Below are 22,547 nucleotides of genomic sequence, written 5' to 3'. Positions count from 1 at the left end.
ATGGGTATTGAGGAGGGCACGTTCTGCATGGAGCACTGGGTGTTATGAACAAACAATGAATCATGGAACACTGCACCAAAAATTAATGATGTAATATATGGTGATTAACATAACAATTAAAAAATTAAAAAAAAAAAAGTGGGCAAGTGGAGTGCCTGATTGGGTTTGGCATCTTAGGGAGCTCTGCATTCTTGAATGGGTTTCTTAAAATTCTGCAAGTCCCTGTGGTGTCTGGGTCAAGCTGTGCCTGGCAGTACCATCTACTTAGGATGTTTCAAATTTGAAAAGAGACTTTGACCCCATGTCCCCACTCTGGGGCATTCTCTGAGTACCTATCTCTTGCATAGGATGGGCCAAATTCCCTGAGAAGTTCTGTGACTTACATGTATAGGGTCATCATAGGGCCTTATAGCCAGATTCTGATTCTAGGAGGGTACCACTGGTCATAGCAGTGTATCTTTCAAGGGGTGGCATGAGTTGGGCTGTCAAAATGGCTGTGACATGCCAATTTTGGGTGAGTCAAATTGTTTATGTGGACAGGGACCCTAACAAAGATAGATTGTCCAGGGCCCCCCAAACTTTAGGGGCAGCCCTGTAATATTAAATACTAACACTTAATGGTATATGAGATTTTCAAAGGTTGACAGAGAATGCCTATAGGAAAGTGGATATTTGAGTGATATCAGAAGGAAGTGATGGAGTGGATTATTCCAACAACAGGCAAAATGTTCCAGGTAGAAGAAGAAAAAAAAAAAAAACAGTGCAAAGGCCCTGGGACAGGAGAATTTGTGGTATCTTTGAGTAAAGGTGAAGAAGCCAGAGAAGAATGAATGGGTAGTAGGGAGATGGTAGTATATCAGGACAGAGAAGTAGAAGAGGGGGCCAGATCAAGTAGTGCCTTGTAGGTCGTGTAAGAATTCTGTCTTTTACTTTAAGTGAGCTGGGAAGAAATTTGGGTGTTTTAAACAAAGAGTAACATAATCTGACACATTTTAAGGAATGTTTTGGGGTTATGGTGGTTGACTGTAAGAGGCCTAAGGTAGAAAAAAACAGACCAGTGAAGATTTTATTGCAATAATTTATGTAAGAAATGTTAATGGCCTAGAGTCAAGTGTTAGTGGTAAAGATGATAAGAAATTGTCAGATTCTGGGCATTTGTGAACGTAAAGCCAACATAATTTGGTTTTAGATGGAGTGGATGTAGATAGGACAAAGATATATCAAGGTTTTTTGTCTGAAAACTGGCAGAGTCAACTTGCCATTTGTGGAGACAGGGAAGACTATAAGAGGAGTAATTGTGTGGAAGAGTTATCAAGAGTTTGCCAGAGAACCTGTTAGATCTGAGATGCTAATAGGACATTCACCTGGAGATGTGGATTGACAGCTGTATACATGAACATTTGGGAGATATCAGTATAGACTTTACCTGGGGAGTGGGTATGGATAGAGAAGAGAAGAGGTCCAAGGGCTGAACCATGATTGGGTGAGACCACCTGGGTGGTGGAGAAAAGAAGAGGTCCAAGGGGCTAAGCCATGAGCCACTTCAAAATGGGAAGTAGGAAAAGAGAACAGCAACAGTACAAGAGACAGGAAAGAATGGGGCAGTAAAGTCAAAAGAGAATGTTATAAATGGCATGCTGGGACTCAGTGGAGATACTCTTTCAAGTGCCATATGCTGCTGCCTGGCTTCCCTACAGAGATCTGAAGACTAACATTAGGTTTAATGGAGCTGTGGTTGCTAATGACCTTGACAAGCCCACCTTAAGCATCGTGATAAGAACAGAAGCCTAATTGGAGTGGGTTCACAAGGGAATAGGAGAAGGGGAAGTGAAGCAGCAAGTAGAGGCAATCTTTTGAGGGTTCTGCTGTGAATAGGAATAAAGAAATGGGGCAGTTTCTAGAAGGTGGTATAGGTAAAGGATGGGGTATTGATGGGGTATTATTTTAAGTTGGCATGCATAAGATCAGGTTTATATAATAATAGGCATGGCTCATTAGAAGAAAATTTTCTCTTCCTTCTTAAAGACATAAAATTTTGAAATTCAGAAGGTAGGAAAAGAATAGCTGTCCATACTAGCAGGTTAGTGGTCAGTGATGGGAAAAGATCAAGGGGAGGCATCAAGAAGGAAGGGAAAATGTCATTTGCTTTGAAATTGATACCCTCCTAGGTAAGGTACTATAGTAACCTATGGCATCTAGTGGCCCATGGTAGTGCTAAGCGCTTCAGGAGCTGGAGGTTGGGGGCCTTCCCACCAGAGCCCTGTCTTCAGGGTATTCCACTTGGCACCTCCAGGTTTGTGTTTCTATTCCAAACTTCATCGCAGAGAGAATATGACTGATCCAGCATCAGTCTGGGGTCCTCCTCTGGACCAATCCCTTCTGACCAGTAGGGTAGGACCACATGGTACAGACATGTCTATCTGGAGATGCTTCCAGTGAAAAGCAATTTGGGGGGAGTGAGGCAGCTACTCCAGATGGCGTCTGTCCACTTGGAGCTCCCTGCCTCATTGGTCCTCAGGCCTCATCTCAATTACTCTCTCAAATTCTAACAGGAAACATTCATTCCCTTGGAGAAAGTGCATAGATATTTTAATTTTAGTAGCTACCAGCTATATTTATCTAAGTTCAGGAACTTGGAGACAAGTTGGTATTTTTCCCTTTCCTGGATAACCCATTATTATGAAGTTCCTCACAGTGAAGAAATGTGGCAAAATGCCCCAGGTGAGAACACTTGCTGTTAGCAAATATAATTATGACAGAAATAATAACTTTAAGCTGTGCAGTGATTTATAGTTTACAAAGTGCACTTTCATTCCCATTACTTCAAGCTTCACAAAAGATTTGCAGGTTAGGTTTCTGTAGCAGGCCACTTGGTTTCCTGACGAGTCCTAATTCCTTCCTTCCTCCTTACTGTCGGAGTCCGGATTTCATTCAGGTGTGTGGCAGTGTTGACCTGGGCCCCAGGGAGTGAATTCTGCTCATCAAAATCAGTCATGCCAGACCCCCCTCCCCTTTACCATGGGCAGACCTAGGGTATCAGGTGCTGGGACCTAGTTCCAGCCTATGTGACAAAAAGGAGACTTTGGGAAAATGATAATGCAAATGAACAGGTAAATACTGACCACCATCTCCCTCCTATTTTTTTTTTTTTTTTTTTTTTTTTACTCTGGGACACTGTGGTGTGAGGATTGAATTTTTGGAGCTGGTGAAGCCATGTTGTGACTCCTGTGGAGGCACTTCCGATACCCTGAGAATGGCAGAGCTGCAAGGTGGGGCCGCCCAGGGTCCTCATATCATCAACAAGCTACTGAGTTCACGAACTCTAGAATGACCTACTTCCTCACTTCTGGCTAAATGAGACAACAAATTATTATTTAAGTGATTTTAGTGTTTTATTATTGACTGTTGAAAGCATTCTCCCTTAATACCTTTTGCGGATAAAGATGCTGAGGCTCAGAGAGGTTAAATGACATGCCCAGTGTTGCCCACCAGCTAGATGGCTGTTTCTTAACTCAAACTAAGGTCTTTGGGTGCCACATCTCTTTTCAGAGTCCCTGACTTTTTATGAAGTCACAACGATTTTCTTGCTTGGTTAATATTTGATCCTAGGTAAACTCCTCATTAATTTTTAAATGCCACCCTTACCCTGAGCATCTGCTGGAATGGCTTGCACAAGGCAGGTGCTCAACAAGCAGGGACTTACTTAAATTTCATGTGTGGCACTTGAACATCTGGCACAACCACCAACACGCTCATACCCTCACCAGGTGCTCATCACCACCCAGCACTGGGACTCTTTCTGAACCCTGGCACAGGTCTAGAATGCCTGGCATTTCAGGCAATCACTACTGACCCATCTTTCTGAATTAGCACACAAATGTTTGATCCACTTCACACCACAGCCCAGCTCAGACAAGAACTGACTCTAAAGGAAATGTGAAGTCAAGTATGAGAGGCAGCCTTGGGGGAGGAAGACTGACAACATGGGGAAGTAGCCAGGTTGCAGTGATCCAAGTTCTGGTCCCGAGTCTGCTACTTGAGAATGTATTTATTAGGGAAGAAACTACATTCCTCATTAGTCAGTGCAGACTAGACAAAGATTTTTTTCACAGCTGGTTTAGTGGTTCTGTAAATTTAGGTTTGATATTTATTAAGCATTCATGTAAAAAGCAATAATTAAGTGCCTATTGTGTGACAAGTACTGTCCATATGCTGGGGCTATAGAATTAAGTAAGGTAGGAAAATTCTCAGGACAAGAGCAATTTGATGGAAGAAACAAGAATATAAGAGAATACAAGACCAAGGTTAAAATGGCTACAATAAAGCCAGACCTAGTCAGTATAGAAGAGCAGGTGCAAAGTGAGGGGCCCTTTATGGCAGGCACACCAACAGCACTCAGACAGCTTCTCCGTTCCTTCACCTTCTCACCTTTCAATAAATAGCTTCAAGAAGCACTGTTTCTCTTGAAACAAAGTATCAACAATTTCAGGTCCTGAATTTGTATTATGACTTAATAACACTTAAAAAAATAAAACAACTAATCTCTATATGAAACAAAGACAAACAGACTCTACAGCTTATATTTTATATAAGGTAGGACACCTGCTTTTGAAATTTCAAAGTACAGGTCACCCAAACTTGTCAATTCTGCCATAAAGAGGAAAAGCCGATTTAACCTGAAATTTAGGGCTAATTTTGGGATCAAGAAAATATTTATATAGTGAGACTAATTCCTCATTGAGAATGTTTCTAGAGGGTAAAATTAAGACCACGTAACCAGTTGTCATTGTGATGGTTCATTAAACTTGAGGGCTTTGTTACCATAGGAGTGGCTCCAAGCTATTTAATTAATAAGGAATATTTGGAGAAATTTATACACTCAAGCCCGACTTGACATGGGTGCTATCTTTATTGATGCCTCTCATTTTATAGTTTATTTAAATGAGAGTGAACACTTCACATAAAGATGAAATATGATAGTAGGAGGAACCGGGTCTCAAAAGGTCTCTGAGTGTCCCATGTGACACTATGAAATGTGTCCCTGAGCTCCCTGGGGCTGCCACCAGAAGAACAACTTTGACTTCACTCTGCGGATCTGCAACCCACCACTTAGATAAGCACAGCTGCTCTCATTGATCAGCGTGGCTGGAGGCTTTTGAAAGGAATGTTGAATCAGAAAAAGGGACAGAAATGACTCCATAATGGATTAAATACCAGTGTGGAGAGTAAATGTGTGCTATTTTTACCAAGGCTGTGTTCACTTTTCATTGCCTCCATCTTTACCATAGCCAATGTTGCTTTACAAGTTTCTTAATGAGGGGTTTGCTTTAAAGCTGAAGTGCTTTGGGCTGGCTCGGGCTTCCATTCAGCTCAGCTGGAGCGCCCCCTCCCCAAACCCCACCCTTGGCTGTTCATCACTGAGGCTCAGAAGACAGAGAATTAGGGCAAATTAGGGCACTGTATTTAGTGAAAGCCTAAACCTCCAATGAAGAGTATGTTTTGTTCACTGACTACATCACGCTGTGTTGCTCCACTAGTGTAATTGCACATCTATACGCCCTCGCTCTTTTCTGTGAGGTGATGCTCCGGATATCTATACAGAACAGTCCTAGAATCAATATGCATGACATAAACAGAGCAAGCAAGATGAGTTTGCCCGCAGGCTAGAATGGAATAGAAATGCTCTGTGAAGGTGTTTCCTTCTGCATCAGCCTTTAATTTGTTCAACAACAGGTAAACTCCTGACATTTTTATGCCATGGTAAATTAAGCCGTTTGTGAATTTTGGGGCTTCCTGAAAGAGCCAGAGAAGAAAGGATGTGACAGAAATAAAAACAAAGGAACAGGAAAAATGAAACAATTTCTGAAAACCATAGCAAGGAGAACAGCCAGGAACAAAAGGACTCTTTTATCAAGATGGGGAGAGTTATTTCAAAGCAGCACAGGTGTTTTCTTCTTTCGGCACTGTCCTAACTAGAGAGCCCCCGCTTCTCATTATGTGCCTGCACACACACCTGTGCAACACACACACACACACACACACACACACACACACACACACACAGCAAAGGCATGCCAAATTAACCCAATTTCATAGTCTGTAGCATTCCTAGATTTTAAACGAGAACACTTGCTTAATCTAGAAGCTGAGTAATGTTGGTTAGCATAATCAAGCTCTCCTCACGCACATAGAGCTTAAAAAAAGAGAATAAAAACAGGACCCATTTCTTAATTGGAGAAGATGTTGCTGTGAGGGCCAAAAATAAACGTTCTTTGCCTGAACAGGATTTGTGGGGCAGAAGGATGGATGTGTTAACTGAAAAACTTCTCTAGACCTTGGCAGTCATGAATGGGGAGTTCAGCTATGTATTAGCTCCTTGAATGTAGGAGTCATATATATCAGGTCTCTGTATTCACTCAACATTTCCCAAGATAGAAATGTGAGCATTTTAGATGTTTGAGTATAGTTTGTGGAATAAGTCCCTGCCCAAGCCGTGCTTAAGAATAGCTGTAGTTCCTAAAGGCAAGGCAGTAACTGCAGTAGACACAAAACCAGGGGATCTCTTCGGGCCCAGGTTGCTTGAATGTAGCATGTTTGACATGATATAACTTAGTTGCTAAAAGCATGATCTCTGGAGAGATATTGCAGGCTTAAATCCCAGGCCCTGCATTTATAAACTATGTGAACGTGGGTTAAATTTACATAATTTATACAAAATCCCTATTTTCTCCATTTGGAAAATATGCATTATAGCATCAATATCAAAGGGAGGATGAATGAGTTAATACATGTATAAAAGGACATCCCATGAAACATACCAAGAACTCAAAAATTTTACCTCCTTGATGATTACTGATCCATCCCCAAATTTTCTGCCCTTGACCTTTATGATACCTTTCTCTTGGATATGTCTGGGTTCTATCTCAGGCTCCTTTCCTTGTCTTCCCAGGCTCTTTTTGGACAAGCTCAAAAATTTCATGGCTTCAATTCTATCTATATGCTAATGATTCACAAATCAAGAGTGCTCTCTCTCTGTCTCAGTGGAGATATAAAGAACTGAGAAACTGGTTTCTTCCACCATAGAACATTTAACTAGTTGCCTAAGATTGTATCTATATATTGAAGTGTAATACATTTTCATTTTGTATCCAAATAACACATATATCATTGGAATAGAAAAAAGAAAGATGGAACTTATAATAAAAGAAGAGCTATCTCTTTCTACCTCTGCCTGAGCCTGCCACTTCTGCTATTCCTTGATTCATCAGTTTTAGACATTATATATTGACTTCCTGCCCTGATGAATGAAGATTTAGCCATATAGAGCATCCTGTTTCCTCTCATCCTGCCTCCTCATACAGTTTTATGATTACCATTAATTACATAATCAATATTTACATCATTTTGACTGTATAGATATTGTTTATAGCAACATGAAGTAGTGTTTTCTGACAACATTCCCTCACAATTTTTTGTTGGGTTTTACAAAAATTTGCTTATTTTCTGGCATTTCTAACTGTGTTTTTTCCATTTTATTGAGATATATTTATTGAGAGATATTGACAAATCACATTATCTAAGTTTAAGGTGTACAACGTGAGATTTGGTATACACATATATTGCAAAATGATTACCACAATAAGGTGAGTTAAGATATCTATCAATTCATCTAGTTAATTGCCTTTCACTGCTGGATCTAAGAACCTGTTTGAGTTATTCAGAGTCTCAAGAATAGTACAAAGTTTCTTTTTTTTAATTTTATTATGTTATGTTAATCACCATACATCATTAGTTTTGATGTAGTGTTCCATGATTCATTGTCTGTGTATCACACCCAGTGCTCCGTTCTGTACGTGACTTCTTTAATACTCATCACCAGGCCAACCCATCCCCCCACCACCCTCCGCTCTAGAACCCTCAGTTTGTTTCTCAGAGTCCATAGTCTCTCATGGTTCGTCTCCCTCTCCAATTTCCCCCTCTTCATTTTTCCCTTCCTGCTATATTCTTCTTTTTTTTTTTTAACATATAATGTATTATTTGTTTCAGAGGTACAGGTCTGTGATTCATCAGTCACACACAATTCACAGCACTCACCATAGCACATACCCTCCCCAAAGTCTATCACCCAGCTGCCCCATCCCTCCCACCCCCACCACTCCAGCAACCCTCAGTTTGTTTCCTGAGATTAAGAATTCCTCATATCAGTGAGATTATATGATACATGTCTTTCTCTGATTGACTTATTTCACTCAGCATAACACCCTCCAGTTCCATCCACGTCGTTGCAAATGGCAAGATTTCATTCATTTTGATGGCTGCATAATATTCCATTGTGTGTATATATATATATATATATATATATATATATATATACCACTTCTTCTTTATCCATTCATCTGTCGATGGACATCTCCGTTCTTTGAATAGTGTGGCTATTGTGGACATTGTTGCTATAAACATTAGGGTGCACGTACCCCTTCAGATCCCTACATTTGTATCTTTGGGGTAAATACCCAGTAGTGCAGTTGCTGGGTCCTATGGTAGCTCTATTTTCAACTTTTTGAGGAACCTCCATACTGTTTTCCAGAATGCCTGCACCAGCTTGCATTCCCACCAACAGTGTAGGAGGGTTCCCCTTTCTCCACATCCCCGCCAACATCTGTCATTTCCGGACTTGTTAATTTTAGCCATTCTGACTGGTGTGAGAAGGTATCTCATTGAGGTTTTCATTTGGATTTCCCTGATGCTGAGCAAAGTTGAGCACTTTTTCATGTCTCTTGGCCATTTGGATGTCTTCTTTGCAGAAATGTCTGTTCATGTCTTCTGCCCATTTCTTGATTGAATCATTTGTTCTTTGGGTGTTGAGTTTGATAAGTTCTTTATAACTTTTGGATACTAGCCCTTTATCTGATATGTCATTTGCAAATATTTTCTCCCATTCTGTTTGTTGTCTTTTGGTTTAGTTGACTGTTTCTTTTGCTGTGCAAAAGAAAGATAAAAATATCTTGATGAAGTCACAATAGTTCACTTTTTCCCTTGATTCCCTTGCCTTTGGTGATGTTTCTAGGAAGAAGTTGCTGCAGCTGAGGTCAAAGAGGTTGCTGCCTGTGTTCTCCTTTAGGATTTTGATGGACTCCTGTCTCATATTTAGGTCTTTCAACCATTTTGAGTCTGTTTTTGTGTATGGTGTAAGGAAATGGTCCAGTTTCATTCTTCTGCATGTGGCTGTCCAATTTTCCCAACACCATTTGTTGAAGAGACTGTCTTTTTTCCATTGGACATTCTTTCCTGCTTTGTCAAAGATTAGTTGACCATAGAGTTGAGGGTTCATTTCTGGGCTCTCTATTCTGTTCCATTGATCTATGTGTCTGTTTTTGTGCTGATACCATACTGTCTTGATGATGACAGCTTTGTAATAGAGCTGGAAGTCTGAAATTGTGATGCCACCAGCTTTGTTTTTCTTTTTCACCATTCCTCTGGCTATTCAGGGTCTTTTCTGGTTCCATACAAATTGTCCGATTATTTGTTCCATTTCTTTGAAAAAAAGTGGATGATATTTTGATAGGGATTGCGTTAAATATGTAGATTGCTCTAGGTGGCATTGACATATTCACAATATTTGTTCTTCCAATCCATGAGCATGGAACGTTTTTCCATTTCTTTGTGTCTTCCTCAATTTCTTTCATGAGTATTTTATAGTCTTCTGGGTACAGATTCTTTGCCTCTTTGGTTCGATTTATTCCTAGGTATCTTATGGTTTTGGGTGCAACTATAAATGGGATCAACTCCTTAATTTCTCTCTCTTCTGTCTTGTTGTTGGTGTATAGGAATGCCACTGGTTTCTATGCATTGATTTTATATCCTGCCACTTTACTGGATTCCTGTATGAGTTCTAGCAGTTTTGGGGTGGAGTCTTTGGGTTTTCCAATAAAGTATCATATCATCTGCAAAGAGTGAGAGTTTGACTTCTTCTTTGCCAATTTGGATGCCTTTGATTTCATTTTGTTGTCTGATTGCTGTGCCTAGGGCTTCTAATACTAGTTGAATATCAGTGGTGATAGTGGACATCCCTGCTGTGTTCCTGACCTTAGGGGTAAAGCTCTCAGTTTTTCCCCATTGAGAATGATATTTGCTGTGGGTTTTTCATAGATGGCTTTTATGATATTGAGGTATGTACCCTCTCTCCTTAAACTCTGAAGAGTTTTGATCAAGAAAGGATGGTGTACTTTGTCAAATGCTTTTCCTGCATCTATTGAGAGGATCATATGGTTCTTGTTCTTTCTTTTATTAATGTATTGTATCACATTGATTTGCGGATGTTGAACCAACCTTGCAGCCCAGGGATAAATCCCACTTGGTCGTGGTGAATAATCCTTTTAATGCACTGTTGGATCCTACTAGCTAGTATTTTGGTGAGAATTTTTGCATCCATGTCATCAGGGATATTGGTCTGTAATTCTCCTTTTTGTTGGAGTCTTTGTCTGGTTTGGGGATCAAGGTAATGGTGGCCTCATAAAACGAGTTTGGAAGTTTTCCTTCCATTTCTATTTTTTGGAACAGTTTCAGAAGAATAGGTATTAATTCTTCTTTAAGTATTTGGTAGACTTCCCCTGTGAAGCCATCTGGCCCTGGGCTTCTGTTTTTTGGGACATTTTTGATGACTGCTTCAATTTCCTTATTGGTTGTAGGTCTGTTCAGGTTTTCTAATTCTTCCTTGTTCAGTTTTGGTAGTTGATACATCTCTAGGAATGCATCCATTTTTTCCAGGTTATCTAATTTGCTGGCTTATATTTGCTCATAATATGTTCTTATAATTGTTTGTATTTCTTTGGTGTTGGTTGTGATCTCTCCTCTTTCAGTCATGATTTTGTTCATTTGGGTCATTTCTCTTTTCTTTTTAATGTGTCTGGCCAGAGGTTTATCAAGCTTATTGATTCTTTCAAAGAACAGCTCCTAGTTTCATTGATCTGTTCTACCATTCTTTTGGTTTCTATTTCATTGATTTCTGCTCTGATCTTTATTATTTCTCTTCTCCTGCTGGGTTTAGGCTTTATTTGCTGTTTTTTCTCCAACTCCTTTAGATGTAGGGTTAGGTTGTGTATTTGAGACCTTTCTTGTTTCTTGAGAAAGGCTTGTATTGCTATATACTTTCCTTTAGGGACTGCCTTTGCTGCATCCCAAAGATTTTGAACCATTGTGTTTTCATTTTCATTGGTTTCCATGAATTTTTTTAATTCTTCTTTAATTTCTTGGTTGACCCATTCATTCTTTAGTAGGATGCCCTTTAGCCTCCATGTATTTGAGTTCTTTCCGATTTTCCTCTTCTGATTGAGTTCTAGTTTCAAAGCATTTTGGTCTGAAAATATACAGGGAATAATCCCAATCTTTTGGTACTGGTTGAGACCTGATTTGTGACCTAGGATGTGATCTATTCTGGAGAATGTTCCATGGGCACTAGAGAAGAATGTGTATTCTGTTGCTTTGGGATGGAATATTCTGAATATATCTGTGAAGTCCATTTGGTCCAGTGTGTCATTTAAAGCCCTTATTTCCTTGTTGATCTTTTGCTTAGATGATCTGTCCATTTCAGTGAGGGGGGTGTTAAAGTTCCCTACTATTATTGTATTGTTGTAGATGTGTTTCTTTGCTTTTGTTATTAATTGGCTTATATAAATGGCTGCTCCCATGTTAGGGGCATAGATATTTACAGTAATTAGTTCTTCTTGTTGGGTAGACACTTTAAGTATAATATAGTGTCCTTCCTCATCTCTCTCTCTTTTTTTAAAGATTTTATTTATTTATTTGAGAGAGAGAGAATGAGGGAGAAGTCAGAGGGAGAAGCAGACTCCCTGTTGAGCAGGGAGCCCGATGTGGGACTCAATCCCGGCACCCCAGGATCATGACCTGAGCCGAAGGCATTCGCTTAACCAACTGAGCCACCCAGGCGCCCTCCTTCCTCATCTCTTATTATAGTTTTTGGTTTAAAACCTAATTTTTCTGATCTAAGGATTGCCACGCCAGCTTTCCTTTTGTGTCCCTTAGCATAGTAAATTGTTTTCCACCCCCTCACTTTCAATCTGGAGGTGTCTTTGGGTCTAAAATGAGTCTCTTGCAGACTGCATATGGTGGGTCTTGTTTTCTATCCAATCTGATAACCTGTTTCTTTTTCCTGGGGCATTTAGTCCATTTACATTCAGGGTAACTATTGAAAGATGTGAATTTAGTGCCATTTTATTGCCTGTAAGGTGACTGTTACTGTATATTGTCTCTGTCCTTTCTGGTCTATGTTACTTTTAGGCTCTCTATTTGTTTAGAGGACCCCTTTCAATATTGCTTGTAGGGCTGGTTTTGTGTTTGCAAATTCCTTTAGTTTTTGTTTGTCCTGGAATCTTCTTATCTGTCCTTCTATATTCAATGACAGCCTAGCTGGATATAGTATTCTTGGCTGCATATTTTTCTCATTTAGTGCTCTGAATATATCATGCCAGTTCTTTCTGGTCTGCCAGGTCTCTGTGGATAGGTCTGTTGCCAATCTAATGTTTCTACCATTGCAGGTTACAGATCTCTCCTCCTGAGCTGTTTTCATGATTTTCTCTCTCTCTGAGACTCATAAGTTTTACTATTAGATGTCAGGGTGTTGACCTATTTTCAGTGATTTTGAGGGGAGTTTTCTATGCCTCCTGGATTTTGATGCCTGTTACCTTCCCCACATTAGGGGAGTTCTCTGCTATAATTTGCTCCAATATACTTTCTGTCTCTCTCTTTCTTCTTCTGGGATCCCAATTATTCTAATATTGTTTCATCTTATGATATCACTTATCTCTCAAATTCTGCCCTCGTCATCCAGTAGTTGTTTATCTCTCTTTTTCTAAGCTTCTTTATTTTCCTTCATTTGGTCTTCTATATCACTAATTCTCTCCTCTGCCTCATTTATCCTAGCAGTTAGAGCCTCCATTTTGGATTGCACCTCATTAATAGCTTTTTTGATTTCGACTTGATTAGATTTTAGTTCTTTTATTTCTCCAGAAAGGGTTTCTCTAATTTATTCCATGCTTTTTCAAGCCCAGCTTGTATCTTTAAAATCATCATTCTGAACTCTAGTTCCGACATCTTACTAATGTCCATATTGATTAGGTCCCTGGCATTCGGTACTGCCTCTTGTTCTTTTTTTTAGGTGATGTTTTCTGTCTTGTCATTTTGTCCTTCCAGAAAGTGGTCATTTTTCTGTTCAGAGAGTTGCTGCTATTCTTTTCTTCAATCTCCTTTTGAGTTTGTAGGTGTTCAAAATATTTTGATCCGTATCTAGCTGAATTCCTGGGACCTGAAGAAATTTAGGTCTCCTACTCCTCTGTCATCTTGCTCCTCCCCAGATACTGCTTTTTGTCAGGATTGCCTCCAATCCATGTTAGAGAGCCTTGCATGGAAGGATGGTCATAGTTTGGTATTATATGGTAAATGGGTTGCTAGATGGTTACATAGGGTTATTTAGCAGCAAAGAATAAAGGAGAATAATTTAGCTGGAGTAGGAGCATGGGTTTAGGAAAGATTTTTCAGTGGAGATAATGTCTACGTTTGGTGTCACATGCAGGTTGGAGGCTGAGTACTAGGGGGCAGAGTATGAACATAGCATTGAAATGAGACAAAACAGGCATGTATACATTAGTATTGCATTTTTTGTTTTGTTTTGTTTTGTTTTGTTTAATTCAAGAGCCAGTATTTGTGAAAGACGTGGAAGATCGTATGAAGAACGATTTTAACTGAAGAAACTGAAATCTAATTTCAAGAACAAAGTGTGAAGGCTTTATTAGTCTTTTTTTTTTTTTTTTTTACTTACATTTGGTTTCTTAAAAACATCACAGTTTCTCTTACATTGAGTCATTATCCTCAGTCATTTGGGGGGAAACCCCTTTGAGAAACCTTAAATTTCAATGCCTTTTGAATCTTTTGAAACTACTTATTCAAGTTACTGAATTATTCAAATATTCAAATTAGTGAATTTCCACCATTTCTTCTCTGACTTCATCTTTCTTTTACTTATTTTGTAAATCTGTGCCTTCATCTTTCCCCTCTCAATTCCATTTTAGTATAGACAGCCCAATAACCCCTGGTTCAATTTCATTTGCCTCTCCTCTTCCTTTGGATTGCATGTGAGCCCTGTACTCACTGACAGTGTCAGCCCTCTACTGTGTAACACTGTTTATTCTCTCATTACTTCTCCACAACTTCCTAATGTGTATTCTTTGTAATATCCACTGCCTCTTTTCTTTGATGTTAGAAGTCAAGGCACTGACGGTCAAAAGGATTAAACTATCCATTAGGTTTGCCACAAATGCATTGTGTGTTCCATTATATTGTAGATATTTAATGCTGCCCATAGTAAATTTTGACTTTTCTACTAATCTTATTTTACTGAAGATCATTTTTTTATTACTCATTGGAAACCCAGGAAATGTTACTTAGTGAAAGCTGGCAAAATCATTACATATACTTTCACTCTCTTAACTTTAAGCCTATGTAAAATATATGTGCTTCTAATTTGCTAAGAGCCCTCGGCCATTCTGTTGGTTTCTCCCTTATTTGCTGACCCTTATTCTGGGCTACTTTCCATATGCATATGTAAGTATGTGCAAATATCTTTTATCTTAAACAAAGATTACCCTATATTCCCCTGATCATACTCAAGCCTTCCCAGATTATTTCAGCTCTTCTAGCCATTGCTCATGCTTCTCCTTTTGCTAGAAACACAATCTTCTTCCTCATCTGGATATTATTTTATTAATCTTCAAGGTGCAACTTGGAGATGCTATCTCCTACATGAAGACTATTTTTCCCCTTATTACTATCAAAGTCAGATTCTTTCATTGCTTTCTTCCATAACCCTTTGGTATTACCTCCATGTAACCTCCATAATCTCTGAGCTGGTCCTTAGCAAAACACAGTGATTGCTATCTATCACTGCATTCCCAGGAAATGAAATAGCCTGAGCCACAGCATGTACTCACTATAGTGAAGGAGTGATTGAATGCATAAATTAATGAACCATAAGGCTGCTTAAATGTACCCTTTTTTCCCAATCTAAAGACCTATGTTGTCTGTTGAAAAGTCACAGATGGTAGCACCAAGAGAAGCAGTCCTTCGACACAGGCTCTGGAGCAAATATTTCTCCAACAGAGGCTGTATCATTTTGGCTGCTGTGGTTAGTCTCAAATAGCTGTCTTATTCTTAGCTATGACCCATGACATATTAGCTATAGTTGATGTGGAAAACACAGAGCTGCTAAATCAGGAAAGACTTTCAGCATGCTTAATTACTATCAGTGATTTAAGAAAAGACTGCCTATTTACTGGTAATCTATAGTTTTAATAATAACAAAAATGCATTTTATCTGTTTGAGTGGTACAAATCCAGGGTTATTGTACAGCAAGGTGGCTTTAGCTCTACTCTCTAGCCATTTGGTGAGAGGATTAAAAGCCTTAATAATTAATTCTCAGATAATATCATGTCTGGAAGGCATTCACCTTCTTATTTGAGACCTCAATGGCAACGTGGAGTTTGGTGAGATTGTATACATTTCCAGGAAAAATGAGGTAATGCTTAACCTAGAAAAATGTATCTTAGAACATCTTGAGAATCAAAGTACTCCACAGAGATAGTACTAGAAAAGATGATCTTGAGAGGCAGTTATGTTGCTTATAAAATAGAAAAGCCTGAATGACAGCATACAATAAATTGCAGAGTAAGCTTATAATTTTTAGGGTAATATAAAGTTAATGTAATTTCAGTCTGCACATTCCCTTTGTTTCATGGATCAGTGAGGTAATATCATCTTACCACAAAGAATTGGTAAGACCATGGTAAAAAAAAAAAATCTGTATCAGAGGACACTAGAGGTCAGGGATCTATAACAAAAAGAAAGGGATGATTTGAAACATGAATACAAATTATAAAAGGAAAAAGCATAATTGTGCACTGGCCAGTTAAATACTCAAGGCATATGTAATTTTTTTCTGTATATAATGACAAAGAAATTTTCACAGAGGTCAGTGGAGAATTTTAACCATGAAAAATTATATATATAAATGTATTTATTTTTTACTTGACATAAGCCTTTCAGGCATTCTTAATATTGGGAATTTGTAATCTGAGTAAACAATGATACATTTCTAACCATTCTTTTATATTTGTTTTCTTGTATGAACAACATGCAGGAAAAAAAGAAAGTGAGAAATAAAGTAGTCACTTTGGGTATGACATAAGCTTGGAAGTCATCATTCACTTCCTCACAAGAAGAAAAAAGTTAAACTGAAAATCAACAACTTTTTCCAGATCTATCATAAAATTGAGGACACAAAGCAGACTACTCTCCCAGAATGGGAGAGGCAGATGATTACGGACAATCATAGCCTATTGGAGCAGAAACCTGCCAATACCAGGGGTGCAAATTTGAACTGTAATTGGTGAGTAACTGGGGACTCAATGTGAACAAGCTTGAGATTTAAAAACTCAGGGGGCCAGTCTAATGGGAGTTCTCACACTTCCATGAATTTTAACTCCAGGAGCCCTACTAGGATTTCAGTGAGAATTGGAGAAAAATTCCCTTGTGCTTCTGGCAAAGAGTGCTGGTGGGTAGCTATTTTGAAATATGCCAAGAGCATTCTGTACTTCTCAGCAAGGCCTGGCCTCAAGAAAAATTATTTTACCAAAGGCTGAGTGGGGTTTTACTCGAGCTTAACCAAACTGGGGAAAAGGAAATATCCAACTCCAGTCCACTCTAGCCTTTGATACAGGAGAAATACCAGATTCTCAGGGTGAGGACCCAAGAAAAAACCCCTTGTTCTTATAGTGGGAGTGGGGATAGGGGTTAGAGGTATGGAGGGGGGTGGGAATTGTGGGGATATAGAAACTAACCATTTAAAAATAAGCCTTACCATAAGGGAAATACAAATCAAAACCAAAATGAGATACCACATCATACCAGTCAGAATGGCTAAAATTAACAAGTCAGGAAACAACAGATGTTGGTGAGCATGCAGAGAAAAGGGAACTCTTTTAAACTGCTAGTGGGAATGCAAGCTGGTAGAGGAACTCTGGAAAAGAGTATAAAGGTTCCTCAAAAAGTTAAAAATAGAGCTACCCTACAACGCAGCAATTGAACTACTAGGTATTTACTCAAAAGGATACAAAAATAGTGATTCAAAGGGGTACCTGCATCCCTGTGTTTATAGCAGCAATGCCCATGATAGCCAAACTATGGAAAGAGCCCATATATGTCCATTGACAGATGAATGGATAAAGAAGATGTGAAATAATGGAATAATACTTAGCCATCAAAAAGAATGAAATCTTACCATTTGCAATGACCTGGATGGAACTACAGGGTATTATGCTAAGTTAAATAAGTCAATCAGAGAAAGACAATTATCATATGATTTCACTCATATGTGGAATTTAAGAAATAAAACAGTGGATCATAGGGGAAGGGAGGGAAAAATAAGACAAAATCAAAGAGAGAGACAAACCATAAAAGACTCTTAATGGTAGGAAAAAACTGAGGGCTGCTGGAGGGGAGAAGAGTGGGGGGATGGGGTAACTGGGTGATGGACATTAAGGAGGGTACATGATGTAATGAGCACTGGGTGTTATATGCAACTGGTGAATCACTAAACTGTACCTCTGAAACTTTAAATAAATAAATAAACAAACAAACAAATAAACCCACCCCACATATTCTTTTCTCTATAACAAAAATCTACCTTCAAGGGAAATTATTTTTCCAGAGCCTAACCACCTTGGGCTTTACCAGAGCCTAACTGAAAAAGGAAATACCAAAGATCAGTCACCCTTAGTCTTTTTGTCTCACCTAAGTTCGGGGAGGGATTCTGAAGAGCACCTGTGAAGGTCACAGACCAGGGGAACAAGCTCACTAAAAGACCAAATCATAGATCTATAGAATGCTTAGCATCCTCCATAAACGTATCACCACCTCAATAGGGCTCCAGTATAGTAGCAGGAGATTGCAATCCAAAAACCAGCATGGCTCAGTCTTACCTAAGATGAAGTCTCTAGAGAAACTCAAAGACTACAGAAGAGACAAAACAAGGACAGCAGAAGAAATTTTAGCCTCTGACACATACAACTATAGCACACCATAAGCGACAGCCTAACTCCTAGCCAGATAAACATAGTCTCATTTTAAATGCCTTATTTACCTCATTTTCTTTTATCCAGTATAATATGTCCAGCTTTAAACAAAAAATTAAAAGGCATACTGCTATGATCTGAATGCCTGTGTTCTCCTCAAATTCATATGTTGAAATCTTAATACACAATATGATATAATTAGGTGGGGCTTTTAGGAGGTGATCTGGTCATTAGGGTGGAGCCCTCATTTAGGGGATTAGTGCCCTTATAAAATAAACCCCAGAGGGCTCCCATCTTTTCTACCTTGTGAGGACACAGTGAGAAGTTGACAGTCTGAAATCCAGAAGATGGCCTTTTAACAGAATGGAAACATGCTGGTATCCTGATCTTGGGTGTCTAGTCTCCAGAATTGTGAGAAATAACCATTTGCTGTTTATGAAACATGCATTCTGTGGTATTTTGCTATAGCAGCCTGAGGGACTGAGACATTTACAAAAGGCAGAGGGTTTTTGATATAGTGTGAAGACAAAGCAAGCAGCAGAACTAGACTCAAATATAAGAGAGATATTGAAATTACCAGACCAAGAATTTAAGGTAACTATAATTAATATGCTAAAGGATCCAATGACAAAAGTAGACAACATGCAAAAACAGATCATTAACATAAATAGAGAGATGGAAATTCTAAGAAAGAATCAAAGGAAATGGTAGCAATAACAAACAAACAAACAAACAAACAAACAAATAAATAAATAAATAATTTTTAAAGACTGTAACCTAAAACGAGAATGCTTCTGATGGGTGGATAAGTAGATGGGACACAGCTGAGGAAAGAATCAGTGAGCTTGAAGATAGGTCAATAGAAACTTCCCAAAATGAAATGCAAAGAGAAAAAAGAAAGAAGAAAACAAACAAACATAACATCCAAAGGAAGGGCTGGGCGATAACAAAAGGTATAATATTTCCATAATGGGAATACCAGGAGAAAAAAAAAGAGAACTGGGGAAATATTAGAGATACTAATGGCAGACTTTTCCAAAATTAACATGAGATACAAAACCACAGATCCAGGAAGCTCAGAGAAAACTAAATAAATACCAGACAACTACACCAGGGCATATCATATTCAAACTGTAGAATATCAGAAACAATGAGAAAATCTAGAAAGAAGCTGGGGGTGGTCAAGGAACACCACCTACCTACCTACAGAGGATCAAGACTAAAAATTACATTGGACTCCTTTTCATCAAGAGACTGGAATGATACTTTGTAGTTGACTTACACACTTTAAGAACTGTTATGTTTTCTTAGTGAATTTTATTATGTAATGCTCTGTTTTATTCTGGATAATTTTTATTTTCTTTTTTTTAAAAGATTTTATTTATTTATTTGACAGAGAGAGACAGAGCAAGAGAGGGAACACAAGCAGGGGGAGTGGGAGAGGGAGAAGCAGACTCCCCGCCGAGCAGGGAGACTGATGTGGGACTCGATCCCAGGACCCTGGGATCATGACCTGAGCCAAAGGCAGACGCTTAAAGACTGAGCCACCCAGGCGCCCCAATTTTTATTTTCTGAATTCACCTTAGTTTGAAATAAACACTGAAATAACACTCCAGTGTTCTTTATTTAGTGTTAGCACGGTAGATCTTTCTCCATTCCTTTACTCTAACTTGTTTGAATCTTTATATTTAAAGTGTGTTTTTTGGGGGACACATATGGTTAGATTTCATTTCCATCCACTCTGACAATTTCTGGCTTTTCACTGAGACATTTAGACTACTGAGGCTTAAAATAATTATTGATATAGTTGAATTAGAATCTACCATACTTTAAAAGCTTTCTATTTGATCCATTGTTCTTTGCTTTGTTTTATCCCCTTCTTTCTTTGTCTTTTCTGGTTTTGATTGAACATTAATATTATTCCATTTTATGTCATCTTTTAATATCCCTATTATACTAAAAAAAATTTCAGTTATTGTCTTAGAGTTTCAAATATACATTTTTTTAAAGCTTTTATTTATTTATTTGACAGAGAGAGACACAGCAAGAGAGGGAACACAAGTAGGGAGAGTGGGAGAGGGAGAAGCAGGCTTCTCGCTGAGTGGAATGCCATTAGTAACTCCATGACCTGAGCCGAAGGCAGATGCTTAATGACTGAGCCACCCAGGTGATCCTCAAATGTACATTTTTAAAGTAATCTATGTCCACCTTCAAACAACATTATACCATTTTAATTGCAATAGTGGTATCTTATAAGAGTATTTCAAATTTTCCCTCCTATCTCTTATCACATTGTCATTTGTTTCACTTATTAATATTCTATAATTACCAAATACATTGTTACTTTTATTACTTTTAAATTTATCTTTTAAATTAATTAAGAATAAGAAAAATAAACTATTTTATATTCCTTCTATTTATTTCTTCTCTGATGTTAATTTCTTTATGTAGATCTAAGTTACTGACCTGCATTATGTTCCTTCATCTAAAAAACTTCTTTTTAACATTTCTTGCAGGGTAATCCTGCTATTGGTAAATTCCCTTGGTTTTTGTTTGTCAACAAAAGTCTTTATTCCTCCTTCAATTTTGAAGAATAATTATGTTTTTATAGAAATCTAAGTCAGAGAGATTTTTAACATTAAGATATTTAAATTGGATATTTCACTGCAATTTTGTTCACTGTATCTATGAGTTTTATTTTGTATTGTTTGTTCATTTCTTTTGTTTTTTAGATCCTATATGTAAGTGAGATCATATGATATTTGTCTTTCTCTGTCTGACTTATTTCACTTAGTAAAATACCTTCTAGATCCATCCTTGTCCCAAATGGCAATATTTCATTCTTTTTTTAATGACTGAATAGTATTCCATTCATTGATAGATACTTAAGTTATTTCCATATCTTGGCTATACATAATGCTGCAATGAACATAGGGATGCATATATCTTTTTGAATTAGTGTTTTTGGCTGCACCAATTTATAATCTCCCCAACAGTGCATGAAATCCCTTTTTCTTCACATCCTTGCCAGCACTTATTTCTTGCCTTTTTGATAATAGCCATTCTGGTAGGTATGAGGTGATATCTCATTGTAGTTTTGATTTGCATTCCCTGATGATTAATGACGAGCATTTTTTCATGTGTCTGTTGGCTGTCTGGATGTTTTCTCTGGAAAAAAATGTGTTTTCAAATCTTCTGCTCATTTTTTAATATGATTGTTTGCTTTTTTTGCTATTGAGTTATATGAGTTCTTTACATATTTTAGATATTAACACCTTATCAGATATATGATTTGCAAATATTTTATCCTATTCAGTAGGTTGCCTTCTCATTTTTTAATGGTTTCCTTTGCTGAGCAGAAGATTTTCAGTTTCATGTAGTCCCACTTAGATACTTTTGCTTTTGTTGCCTTTGCTTTTGGTGTCAGATCTAAAAATTCATTGCCAAGGAGGCAGAGCAAGATGGCGAAGGAGTAGGAGACCTGGATTTCATTTGGTCTCAGGAATTTACCTGAATAGGGATCAAATCATTCTGAACACCTATGAACTCAAGAGGAGATTGAAGAGGGGAGTAGCAACAACTCTCTGAACAGAAAAGTGACCACTTTCTGGGAGGTAGGACGTGCGGAGAAGTGAATCTGAGGCAATATTCGGGAGGATAGACGGCGGGGGAGGGGGCCTCCGTTGGCTGCTTCTGGCAAGTGATAGAGCCGCGGAGCACAAAATCGGAACTTTTAGAAGTCGGCTCCGCGGAGGGACATCGTTCTAGTGGCTAAGCGGGAGGTGGAACCCTCGCGGGACAGTGTGGTCTCAGGACCCTTGGGGTCACAGAAAGACCGGGGGTGCCTAAGTGCAGCAGAGCTCCCGGGTATTGGAGCAGGGAAGCCAGCTGCAGAGACGGAGCGAGGTGCAGGCTCTCAGCTTGGGGTGGGCATACACTGTGACCCACGGCATAGTCGGGCCAATGCTCCACCAGCAGGGACCCAACAAGCGGCAGATCTGGGGAGACTCCCCTTCCTCCCCTGGGAGGAGCGGCACGGGAGCGCACCACAGGGATCTGCTGGGTTTGGAGACTCCACACAGGGTCGGGTGCCAGAGATAGAAACGCTCAGTCACAGGCCAGGTGAGCACGGAGTGCGGCCGGAGACCGGGGGCACAGGAGTGACTGGCTGCTTTTCTCTGGGGGCGCACTGAGGAGCGGAGCCCCGAGTTCTTGCCTCCTCTGGGGCGGAGATTGGGAGGCCGCCATTTTCACTGTCATCCTCCAAAGCCGTATGGAAAGCTTGCAGGGAACAAAAGCTCCAGAGAGCAAACCCAAGCAGCTTGCTTAGCCCAGACCGACAAGGGCGGGGCAATTCCACCTCTGGCAAAGACATTTGGGAACCACGGCAACAGACCCCTCCCCCA

The sequence above is a fragment of the Callorhinus ursinus genome, unplaced genomic scaffold, assembly GCF_003265705.2.
Source record: "Callorhinus ursinus isolate GAN/ISIS: 27379988/994484 unplaced genomic scaffold, GSC_fseal_2.0 scaffold10, whole genome shotgun sequence".
Classification (NCBI taxonomy): Eukaryota; Metazoa; Chordata; class Mammalia; order Carnivora; family Otariidae; genus Callorhinus; species Callorhinus ursinus.
The sequence above is the reverse complement of the archived record's forward strand: the minus strand, read 5'-3'. Positions refer to the sequence as shown.